Here is a 13192-nt window from a genome sequence, read left to right as displayed (position 1 = left end):
CGGAGGGTGGAAGTTTGCCCATAGTGAAGGAGGCAAGTTTAAAGAGAAGGGTAGAGACACGGAGAAGGGGGGTGGGGAGCAGCCCTGGGCTGCAATGTGGGTGAGTAGCCAAAGCAGGCGTCCCCGCAATTGACTTGCCACCAAGGGAATGTGGGTGAATGACCAAGGCAGGCATCTCTGCGGTGATCAGATATCAGTGGAACATGGGTGAATAATCAGGCAGTCATCCCCGCAGTGATTAAACACCAAGGGAAGACTGTCTTCCCCAGTCTGTGACTGGCTCCGGAGTTTTGGGTCCACGGATAAAATGTATCTCCTCTGTCTCTCCTAGAGAGGAAAAATAACTGGAATTGGAAGGACAGGGAAATTGAAGGGTAGCGAGAGAGGGAGATTGAAGGGTAGCAAGAGAGACTGGAGAAGAAAGTGAAAAGACCGCTTACCCGATTTGAAATTGGTGAGCTGTTCCTTGAGCTGGTTGGTCTGAGGCCCGAGGTCGTAGGTGGATCTCTTCACTGAGTGAGGGTGAGGACAGGGGACTGGTCTCCCGAAGGAGTCCCTCTGACCCGGGTCTTCGGCACCACATGTCCTGCATGTCCGTGTGAAGAGACCACCAAACAGGCTTTGTGCCAGCAACAAGGCTGTTTATTTGCAACCAGTCTGCACCTGGGTGCAGGCGGGCTGAGTCTGAAAAGAAGTCAGTGAAGGGAGATGGGGTGGGGCTATTTTATAGGATTTGGGTGGGTAGTGGAAAACTACAGTCAAAGGGGGTTTTTCTCTTACAGGCAGGGGCGAAGTTCACAAGGTGCTCAGTGGGGGAGCTTCTGAGCCAGGAGAAGGAATTTCACAAGGTCTAATCGCTCAGTTAAGGTGGGGCAGGAGCAAATCACAATGGTGGAATGTCATCAGAACAGGCCATTTTCACTTCTTTTGTGATTCTTCACTTGCTTCAGGCCCTCTGGATGTATACGTGCAGGTCACAGGTGATATGGTGGCTTGGCTTGGGCTCAGAGGCCTGACAAGGAGAATTTGGGAGATCTTTGCAATAACCTTGCAACTTTTCTGTAAGTTTGAAACTATTTCAAACTAAAAGAATACAAACACCTAGGTAAAGTTTAGTAAAAATGTGCAAAATCTTTAGGGCAAAAACTTAAAAATACTAGAAAGGTACGTAAGAGGCCTCAAAGAAATGAAAAGCCTGCTATATACTTGAATAAAGATTCACCATAGAGATGACTATTCACCCTAAGTTAACATATATTTAAAACAATTCCAATTTTATATATAAATTAATATAAGCCAGTATTTATATGTAAATACAAAACTGATGTGTTTAATTTGGAAATGAGACAAGTTGACTGCAATTTTTTTTTTTTTTTTTTTTTTTTTGAGACAGGATCTCACTCTGTCACCCAGGCTGGAGTGCAGTGGTGCGATCTCAGCTTACTGCAACCTCTGCCTCCCAGGTTCAAGTGATTCTCCTGTGTCAGCCTCCTGAGTAGCTGGGATTACAGGTCCGCATTATCACACTCAGCTCATTTTTGTATTTTTAGTGGAGATGGTGTTTCATCACGTTGGCCAGGCTGGTCTCAAACTCCTGACCTCAACTGATCACCCACCTCGGCCTCCCAAAGTGCTGGGATTACCAGTGTGAGCCACCGCTCCTAGCCATAAAATTTATATTAAATAATTTATTTGTTTAAAAAGATCAGGAAAGTTCAGAAAGAGACAAGCAATGAGTGAGCACTAGCTCTATCAGATATTAATATGTTCTATAAAACCTAGATAATAAAAATATTGTGGCATGATATATGAATAGACAGACCATTTAAAGAGAATAGGTTGACCATGGTGACTCACCTCTGTTATCCCAGCACTCTGGGAGACTGTGGTGGGCAGATTACTTGAGGCCAGGAGTTTGAGACCAGCCTGGCCAACATGGTGAAACCCCCGTCTATACTAAAAATACAATACAGGAATGGTGGCGGGCCCCTGTAATCCCAACTACTCAGGAGGCTGAGGCATGAGAATTGCTTGAATCTGGGAGGCAGAGGTTGCAGTGAGCCAAGATCGTGCCACTGCACTCCAGCCTTGGTGGCAGAGTGAGGTTCTCTCTCAAAATAAAAATAAAAATAAACAGAGTAGAAGTCCAAGAAATCAGTCACAAGCATATATGGGAATTCTGTCTGCAATAAAGATGGTGTCTTGAGTCAGTGGAGAAAAGATGGACTGTCTTTTTTTTCTTTCTTTTTTTTTGGAGACAGGGTCTACCTCTGTTGCCTAGGCTGGAGTGCACTGGCACAATCTCAGCTCCGTGCAACCTCTGTCTCCTGGGTTCAAGTGATTCTCCCACCTCAGCCTCCCAAGTAGCTGGGATTACAGGCACACGCCACCATGCCTGGCTAATTTTTATATTTTCTGTAGAGACAGGGTTTAGCCGTGTTGCCCAGGGTCGTCTCAAACTCCTGAGCTTGAGATCCTCCTGCCTCAGCCTCCCAAAGTGCTGGGATTACAGGCACGAGCCACTGCACCTGGCCAAAAAAGATGGACTGTTTAATAAAATTATTCTGGGAAACGTGTGTGACCAACTACCAAAATTAGATCTAGACCTCACATCACTTATTAGTGTATTAGTCTGTTCTCACATTGCTATAAAGAAATACCTGAGACTGGGTGGTTTAAAAAGAAAAGCTTTAATTGGCTTACAGTTCCTCGGGCTGTACAGGAAGCATGATGCTGGCAACTACTCAGCTTCTGGAGAGGCCTCAGGAAACATACAATCATGGTAGAGGCGAAGGGGAAGCAGGGATGTCTTACATGGGTAGAGCAAGAGCAAGAGAGAGACTGGGTTGGGGGGCGGGTTACATACTTTTAAACAACCAGATCTCATGATGGCTCACTCACTTACTGTCATAAGAACAGCACCGAGAGGATGGTGCTAAACCATTCACAGAGGATCCACCCCTATGATTCAATCACCTCCCACCAGGCCCTGCCCCAACTCTGGGGATTACAATTGAACATGAGATTTGGGTGGGATATAGATTCAAACCATGTCAATTAGGATAGGTTCTCAATGCATCAAAGACTTCAGTGTCAAAAATGAAGTCATAAGAAGTACCAGAAGAGAACAGTAAATTCCTTTATAACATCATAGTAGAAAAGTCTTCCTAAAGCCATAAATAAAACAATTGATGCTTTCAACTACAAACACAAGGAACATGTCTTCATAGAAAGAAAATTAACAATATAAATAAAGATTAACGAGAAATAACAAACTGGAGGAGAGGATTTTCACCTCATATTACAGCAAAGGGTGAATTCCTCTAGTGTAAAAAGAGTTTCTGGAATTTGACAAGGAAAAGATCAACAGATGAATGATTAGCTGATAGACATAGAAATATGAGTGATTCTTAAATATATGAAAACTGCTAATTAAAACTACCTTTCAATACCATTTTCCATTATGGCCAAAATCCAAACATTTGACAAATATAATTGGTGAAGCATGAGGACCATGGAGAAATGCCTAGGCACTCTTGGATATTGCTGGTGGAAGTACAAACTTTAGGGAAAATAATCTGGGAACATCTATTAAAATTACAAAATTGCTGGTATGATTCTGTACTGCGCGGCTGTTCTCTTGAGCCGTGGTCATTGATCTCCATCCGCCTTCTCTCCCACCTAAGTGTGTGCCGCCACCTGATTTGATGGATAGGGACATGAGTCCCCTGAGGCCTCAGAACTATCTTTTCAGTTGTGAACTAAAGGCTGACAAAGATGATCACTTTAAGGTGGATAATGATGAAAATGAGCACCAGTTATCTTTAAGAACGGTCAGTTTAGGGGCTGGTGCAAAGGATGAATTGCAAATTATTGAAGCAGAGGCAATTAATTATGAAGGCAGTCCAAAGTAACAATGGCAACTTTGAAAATGTCTGTATAGCCAACAGTTTCCCTTGGAGCTTTGAAATAACACACCCAGTGGTCTTACGGTTGACGTGTGGTTCAGGGCCAGTGCACATTAGCGGACAGCACTTAGTAGCTGTGGTAGAAGACGCAGAATCAGAAGATGAAGAGGAGGAGGATGTGAAACTATTAAGTATATCTGGAAAGCAGTCTGCTACTGGAGGTGGTAGGAAGATTCCACAGAAAAAAGTAAAACTTGCTGCTGATGAAAATGATGATGATGAAGAAGATGATGATTTTTTTTTTTTTTTTTTTTTTTTTTTTTTTTTTTTGGAGACGGAGTCTCGCTCTGTCACCCAGGCTGGAGTGCAGTGGCCGGATCTCAGCTCACTGCAAGCTCCGCCTCCCGGGTTCACGCCATTCTCCTGCCTCAGCCTCCCAAGTAGCTGGGACTACAGGCGCCCACCACCTCACCCGGCTAGTTTTTTGTATTTTTTAGTAGAGACGGGGTTTCACCGTGTTAGCCAGAATGGTCTCGATCTCCTGACCTCGTGATCCGCCCATCTCGGCCTCCCAAAGTGCTGGGATTACAGGCTTGAGCCACCGCGCCCGGCCGAAGATGATGATTTTGATGATGAGGAACCTGAAGAAAAAGCACCAGTGAAGCAATCTATACAAGATACTCCAGCCAAAAAAGGACAAAAGTCAAATCAGAATGGAAAAGACTCAAAACCATCATCAATACCAAGATCAAAAGGACAAGAATCTTTCAAAAAAAAAAAAAACAGGAAAAAACTCCTAAAACACCAAAAGGACCTAGTTCTGTAGAAGACATCAGAGCAAAAATGGAAGCAAGTATAGAAAAAGTGCATTGAACAGTCCTGGGCACTACTGGTAAATTAAGCCCAAAGATGGGGAGAAAGGAAAAGGAGAGACAAATATAGTCCATACTCAGTGTCAACAATCCAGACGGAAGTCTTCTATTTTAATCCCAGTCCACTTTTCTGATTTGCTGCCCACGCCTCTTCCGGTTGGAAACAATCTCACTCTCAGGTCCCTAAAGCACTTTCTTCTGACTACTGTGATTTGGTGAAACTTGCCCTTTGCTTTCTATTATTGCACATTTGCCTCACCTCTGACCATGTTTTTTGTTTGTTTGTTTGTTTGTTTTGTTTTTTTGTTTTTGAGATGTTGTCTCGCTGTCTCCCAGGCTGGAGTGCAGTGGCAGGATCTTGGCTCACTGCAAGCTCTGCCTCCCGGGTTCACACCATTCTCCTGCCTCAGCCTCCCAAGTAGCTGGGACTATAGGTGCCTGCCTGCACGTCTGGCTAGTTTTTTGTATTTTAGTAGAGATGGGTTTTCACCATGTTAGCCAGGATGGTCTCGATCTCCTGACCTCGTGATCCACCCACCTTGGCCTCCCAAAGTGCCGGGATTACAGGCATGAGCCACCGCGCCCAGACCTCTGACCATGTTTTAAACCACCTTTGCACCTCCTCAGCTGCTCAATAAATATTTGAATGAATAAAAAAAAGTTACAAAATTATTTACCCTGTGATCCAATAATCCTACTTCTGGAGATTTATTTATATAGACATATGAACAAGTTTATTCATTGCAGCATTTTGGTAAGAACAAAATGAGAGCAGGTCAAGTCTCCATTAATAAGAACTGGTTAGATGGTGATACATCCATATCATAAAACACTATGTACATGAGAAGAAATAAAAAAGAAGCCTTGTAGTGTTACTGATAAAGCTGCATAATATATTTTTAAATTAAAAGCAAGATGTAAGATGATAATGAATGCAACTGAGTATGTTACAATATGCTTCCTTTTGTGAAGGAAAGAGGGGGAATAAAAACAGGTATTCATAATTTTTGTACTTGCATAACTCCAGAAAGGAAAAAAAAAAAAAAAAAAGTCATTATCTGTGGTAAGGAAAAGAGACAGATAGAGCAAGGATAGGAATGAGAGTTTTCACTGCATACCATTTATATTTGATTTTATGTCAAAGTATTGCTTGCTCAAAAAGAATAGAATGTAATAGTAACAAATATTGAAACGTAAAGAAAAGCCTCAATCTGCACAAGCCTGCCTTAAAGCACCTTTAATCCACTTCCCTAACTGTTCCTTGCTCTCATGTATACACTACTTGCCCTCCCTTTCATCCAGTTTTCTCAAGCTAACTGAATCATGGTAAACATGCTTTTAACTGTGCCAGGAATTCACTTTTCTCCAGCCATTTTCTAAAGTTGAAAGTAGAGGGCAGCATGCGGGGCACGGTGGCTCATGCCTGTAATCTCAGCACTTTGGGAGACTGAGGCGGTTGGATCACCTGAGATCAGGAATTCAAGACCAGCCTGGCCAACATAGTGAAACCCCATCTCTACTAAAAATACAAAAATTAGCAGGCATGGTGGCAGGCGCCTGTAATCCCAGCTACTCGGGAGACTGAGGCAGGAGAATTGCTTGAACCTGGGAGGCAGAGGTTGCAGTGAGCCAAGATCATACCACTGCACTCCAGCCTGGGTGACAGAGCAAGACTCTGTTTAAGAAACAAGAAAAAAGGCAGAGAGCAGCCGACAGGGCCATGAAGGAAAAAGACTAAAATGCACCCGTTTAAGTTATGCCCCTCTGGTAAATGTTCCCGTCACACTACACTTCTCCTTCATAACACCCATCACTCTTGTAATTACTGTCCTCATGGCTCAGAAAAACTCATCTCTTTTTGTTATTGTCATAGCTAAAATTTATTGAGAGTATTATAATCCAAAAACTGTAAAGTGTTTTACATAGACTAAAATCTCACAACTAACCTATTTACTAAGATTATTTATTTAAAGATTAGGAGATTGATACCCAGAAAGAGTAAGTAACTTGGCGGAGGGTCACGTAGCCAAATGACAGGACAGAACCTATGTCCTTAATCGTTACACTCCGCCACCTGGGATAGTGATGGTGGCAGGAAATACACTACTTTCACTTTCATTATTTTAAATATTTAAACAACCTATTTTATCTATTCCATTAAAAAAAGAAAATTAGTGTCTAAGGCATTACTTGGTACAAATATTAGAATAGTGTAATTGAGAAAAAGAAGTTACATGAGAAATATAATGTGGTGCCTGAATTAGGCCATTCTTGCATTACTATAAGTAAATGCCTGAGACTGGGTAATTTATAAGAAAAGAGGTCTGACTGGCTCACGGCTCTGCAGGCTTTACAGGAAGCACGGTGCAGGCATGTGTTCAGCTTCTAGGGAGGCCTCCGGAAGCTTACAATCATGGCAGAAGAGAGAGGAGGCCCTTCACGCGGTGAAAGCAGAAGCAAGTGAGAGAGTGTGGAGGAGGTGCCACACACTTTTAAATGAACAGCTCTTGTGTGAACTCAGAGCAACAGCTCACTTATCACCAAGACGATGGTCCAAACCATTCATGAGGGATCCATAATCCAAACACCTCCTACCAGGCCTCACCTCCAACATTGGTGATTACATTTTAACATAAGATTTGTGTGGGGACAAATACCCAAACTATGTCAGTGCCCCATGCTGAAAAGGAAATAGTTAAGTGTATACTTATTCCTTTCCTTCACATAAATCTGATCATGGCCAGGTGTGGTGGGTCACGCCTGTAATCCCAGCAGTGATTACAACCTCTTCAGGAGGCCAAGGGAGGCAGATCACGAGGTCAGGAATTCGAGACCACCTGACTAACATGGTGAAATCCCATCTCTACTAAAAATACAAAAATTAGCCAGGCGTGGTGGTGGTGCCTGTAATCCCAGATACTCAGGAGGCTGAGGCAGGAGAATCACTGGAACCCAGGAAGCGGAGGTTGCAGTGAGCCAAGATCGTGCCACTGCACACCAGCCTGGGTGACAGAGCGAGACTCCATCTCAAAAAAAAAAAAAAAAAAAAAAAAAATCTGATCATAAAATAAATCTTATTCCCATATTCAGCAAGCATATATTTCATCACCCACTATATCCTTAGCATCATGCCAGGAACACTGGGGAAAAGCAAAAACATACATAGACCTAAGATTTGATATTACAGTCTAGTATTGAAGAGATCATACAATACTAAATCGAACTTAAGATTTTTATAGATACTTATTTAAGTTTAAATTCACAGGATCTGGCAACCAAGCTAACACCCTCCAGGCAGGAAAACATGAATAGTCCAAGAAAATAGACATAAAGATACTGATGATGAATACTCCCCAGTAAAACAGTAGAATAACTGACAGTGAAGCTTTCATTCTTAAAGGTCGGTCCACATGTGCAGAGTCAGCAATCAGCTTTTAATGCCTTACTCTGTGTGTGTGTGTGTGTGTGTGTGTGATGGAGTCTCGCCCTGTCGCCCAGGCTGAAGTGCAATGGTGTGATCTTGGCTCACTGCGACCTCCGCCTTCTGGATTCAAATGATTCTCCTGCCTCAGCCGCCTGAGTAGCTGAGTTTACAGGTGCTGCCACCATGCCCAGGTAATTTTTGTATTTTTAGTAGAGACAGGGTTTCACCATTTTGGCCAGTCTGGTCTCAAACTCCTAACCTTGTGATCTGCCTGCCTCGGCCTCCCAAAGTGCTGGGATTACAGGCATGAGTCACCGTGCCCAGCCCACCTTACTCTTAAATAGAAGCAACCAGCCTAATTTATTTCTGAGTAAAGGCTTCAATATTAAAGAGGAAGATTTTTAAAATCTTAACCATCCTTGGAGATATGTAAAAGGAATGTTGACTATGTGAAACAAACATAGTATTTTTTTAAAGTTAGGAAATAGTAAAGAGCTCTTGGAAGTTAACACTATAATATAAATAAATAATTCGTTAGAAAAATTGATACATAAAAGTAAGGAAATGTCTCAGAAAGTAGAGGAAAAGTAAAACATTGAAAATAGCAAAAACAAGACAATTGGAGGATCAATCTGAGAAGTCCAATATCTAACTAACAGAAGTTCCAGGAGAGAAAATATGAAAAACAGAAGAAAACTATTAAAGAACCATTTAAGAAACAAACGTTTTCCGTTTGAAAGGATGTACTGATTGCCCAAACAATGAATGAAAACAGACTGTCAGAAAGTATATAATCATGAAAGTTTGAAATAGTGGAGACAATAGCAAAGTCCTAAAAGTTTCCAGAATTTAAAAGCAAAAACAAGTCACATACAAAAGATAAGAACACTAAAAGACAGTGGAGAGCATTGCTTCCAAAATCCTAAGCAAAAATCACTTTTGACTTAGAATTCTATACCCAGACAAACTATTGATTGTATGTGCAAGTTGACTAAAGACCTTTTCAGACACGTCAGGTCTCAAAAATTTATATCTGTGTACCCTTTTCCAGGAAGTTATTCCATCAAAGCAAGAACATAATTCAAGAAAGAAGAAAACAGGAACCAGGCAATAAACAGGACTCAATAAAGAGACAAAAGGAATCCCCAAAGATGATGGCAAATAAAGACCGTGAGCTGTCAGTTGTGCACCAGTACAGATTAGAGCAGGTCCAAAGACTGAAGATAAAACTAATGAATCCCTGTGTTTGAGTGGACTGAAAGAACATTTCCAGAACTTGAGGCAAGTTGGGGGTTAACTTAATGATGAGTATAGAGAAAACAAAGCAAATGAAACAAAAAGTTTATTAACTTTAGGAGAAACAAAAAGTTGGGCAACAAAAGGAAAGCAAACATTGCCTAAGGAATGGAACAATCCCAAACGGCTTTACATAGATGTAATACTGTAACATCATATATTGATCTAATCAAAGTTATAACTTAACTATGATGGAAAGATGGAGGGGAATTGTGACCAGATGTACTGGGGATAGGAGTGGAAAAAAAGTAAATCCTCATTTTCCAAAAAGGAATGTCAATAGATAATGCCGAAAACTATAATAATAGTAATAATAATAATGATGAAGTAGTCATATAAGCATGCTATATTTAGAGGGATGAAGTTAAGTAACAAAACCAACAGCACAAAGGAGTTGAGCGTGGTTGGGAGACTCTAAGAACTGGTGTGGCACCCTAGAGGTCAACTTTTCTATGCAATAATTGGAGTGTAGCTATTTGACTCTTTAACTGATATTCACAGACAACTGATGAAAATTAAAACTAAATTTAAAGAATTAAAAGAGGAAAATGTATGTATGGGTATGTTTTTTAAAGCAAACAGTATCAAAAACCTTACATTTTTTTTATTACCTTGATATATGTGAATCAACTCACGTGAAATGTATACTTTCCTTATAAAGAACATTGAAATAATACAAGCTCCCATGAAAGGGGAAAACTGAAAAGATGAAACAAGCCACACATTCAGCTAAGGAAAGCAGAAGCAGTTGAGAAGGACTAAACTAAAGCAAGACAGCTTCCTGAATACTGCTGAATAGGGCATCAAATTACAAAGAGAGAAAACCTAAAGGTCTATGGAATAATAGAGTGCAGCCAGGAGAAATTTAAACAGAAGGGAGAAAAAAACTTGACAGAATAATGGCAACCAATGCCAGAAGCACATCCCCTCACAGAGGGGTCAAGTTACAGAATTTCCCTGACTGAAGAACTGGAAGTAGATTTTCCCACTTTCAGAAATGGTGAACCATATTAGAACATATTGTGCAGTCAGTCTGAGCAAACATTTGTCCAACGTTGAGTAATCTTTACTTTAAGGCCTTAAGAAATTTTAATTCTGCCACAAAACAATCTGAAGAATAAATTGTTTAAAAAGAAAGAAAAATAACCTGTCTTCTCTCATATTCAAGTGAATGTTGTGACAAGGGTCATGCTAGTCTACTATGGTAGATGGTCTATTATTAAGTGTCTACTGAAGTATATCTTTCCATAATTATTTCATAATTTCCTGCTCTTTTAACTTGAGCTAGGATAAACCCATAGCTAGGACAATTCTGTTTCTGAATAGAGTCAATTGAATGTAGGCTTGAGTATGCAATTAGTGGATTGTTCAGGATTTTCCCTGCTGGCTCTCTTGCCACTGTGTTTTGGCCATTCTGGTACCCAGTAACTCTGCCAGGGTGGTAGGAGAGAAAATAATGCAGATACATTCAACAATTTGTTTTTCTCTTTTCTAACAGGACTAATCTCTAGTGTTGGCTTTCATTAGATTTGAGGACTACTTCTAGGTTTCATTTATTTGAACTCTCCCCCATCTTCTTTTATAGATTCCTCCTTAGTGACAAAAATTCAATTTTAAAGTTTTATGGTTTTTTCTTTTCTTTTTGAGACAGAATCTCTCACTGTCGCCCAGGTTGGAGTGCAATGGCGCGATCTCGCCACACTGCAACCTCCGCCTCCCGGGTTCAATTGAGTCTCCTGCCTCAGCCTCCCAAGTACCTGGGACTGCCACCATGCCCAGCTAATTTTTGTATTTTACTTGAGACAGCGTTTCTCCATGTTGACCAGACTGGTCTCGAACTCCTGACCTCAGATGATCCGCCAGCCTCAGCCTCCCAAACTGCTGGGATTACAGGCGTAAGCCACCGCACCCGGCAAAGACCTGTAGTTCTAACTCACAAATTCAGGCATTAGTGTGAACAGCAGGAAATCTTCATTGGGATTTTATTTGTACAAAGCTTCAAAGACTTCCTGGGCGGGACGCGGTGGCTCACACCTGTAATCCCAGCAGGCCGAGGGGAGCAGATCAGTTGAGGTCAGGAGTTCAAGACCAGCCTGAGCAACATGGGGAAATCCCGTCTTTATCAAAAAGACAAAAATTAGCCGGGCGTGGTGGCACATGCCTGTAATAGCAGTTACTTGGGAGGTTAAAGTAGGAGAATCGCTTGATCCCAGGAGGTGGAGGGTGCCATGAACCGAGATCAGGCCACTGTACTCCAGCCTGGGCGATAGAGCGAAACCCTGTCTCAAAAAAAAAAAAAAAAAAAAAAAAAAAAAAAAAAAATTGGGGCTAATAGTCGGCCTCCAACCACAATCCCTCTGCCTCTCCATATCTAAAAAAGAAAAAGGCAACCAAGAAATAATGGCTTCTCCTTAACTGAGGAGGAGCTGTTCAAATGAAGAAGAAATTTACCCTAAGAGCAATGTCAGAGCAAATTCGCCTAAACTACCCCAGCGACTGAAGCAGATCTTTTGAGGTGCCTTCCAGGAAAAGCGACCAGTGGAGAGAGTGGAGCATTGTGTGAACAATTAAAATGAAAAAAGGCGCCAGGGGGCGCTGCTGGCTCAAGGCTGGGCAGCCCCGGGAAGGTAGCCGTTTCCGTGCTTCTACAAAAGCTCATGGGGGAAGATGTCTACAAGGGACAAGAGACCAGCAACCCCTGGGAGATGTCATGACACCAGCAAGGGGACAGGTGCTTAGTGTCTTCCAGCAGAAAGAGCAGATGGAGGGAGTGGAGACCCATGTTTCCTGAATGCAGCTTAGGCTGCTGGAGCCTGAGGAAACAAAAGCTGCCTTTAGTGATTCTTCTGCTTGGGAAAGTCAGGGAAACCCAAGAGTGAATAAAACATGTTTCCTGTTTGCAAGGAGCGTTTAGCCTTCCACCATTGTTTTTACTAAAATTATATGTTTTTTCAATAAATACTTTACATACCACACACCAAAATCGCTTCCAGATGGATTAAAGAGCATATATAGAATTGAAAAGTTATTAAATGAACAAAGAAACTTAAAAACAATGAAAAAACTATGAAGGAGATTGCCAGATTTAATTACAAAAAATGGTAACTTCTGATTATTAAAATATGAATAAACTACAGACAATGGGTGGAGAAAAATATTTGGTCAAAATGTGACAACAGGTCAATATTTTTATTATATAAAGAACACATACATGGCTGGGATCGGTAGCTCACGCCTGTAATCCCAGCACTTTGGAAGGTCGAGGCAGGTGGATCACTTGAGATCAGGAGTTTGAAACCAGCCTGGCCAACATGGCAAAACCCTGTCTCTACTAAAAATATAAAATTAGCCTGGCGTAGTGGCACGTGCCTGTAATCCCAGCTACTTGGGAGGCTGAGACAGGAGAATCGCTTGAACTTGGGAGGTGGAGGTTGCAGTGAGCTGAGATTGCGCCACTGCACTCCAGCCTGGGTAACAGAGCAAGACTCTGTCTCAAGAAAACAAAAAGAAGAAAGAAAAGAAAGAGAAAGAAAGGAAAGAAAGAAAGAAAGAAAGAAAGAAAGAAAGAAAGAAAGAAAGAAAGAAAGAAAGAAAGAAAAGAAAGAAAGAAAGAAAGAAAGAGAAAGGAAGGAAGGAAGGAAGGAAGGAAGGAAGGAAGGAAGGAAGGAAGGAAGGAAGAAAGAGAAAGAAAG

At 41.5% G+C, this 13192-nt stretch overlaps 1 pseudogene; it reads left to right on the top strand.

The window, feature by feature from the left end:
* The first annotated feature begins 3707 nt into the window (after positions 1-3707).
* LOC103236821 (nucleophosmin-like) lies at positions 3708-4835 on the top strand (annotated as a pseudogene).
* Positions 4836-13192: the final 8357 nt, after the last annotated feature.

The sequence above is a fragment of the Chlorocebus sabaeus genome, chromosome 8 (assembly GCF_047675955.1).
Source record: "Chlorocebus sabaeus isolate Y175 chromosome 8, mChlSab1.0.hap1, whole genome shotgun sequence".
NCBI lineage: Eukaryota > Metazoa > Chordata > Mammalia > Primates > Cercopithecidae > Chlorocebus > Chlorocebus sabaeus.
The sequence above is the reverse complement of the archived record's forward strand: the minus strand, read 5'-3'. Positions and strand labels throughout refer to the sequence as shown.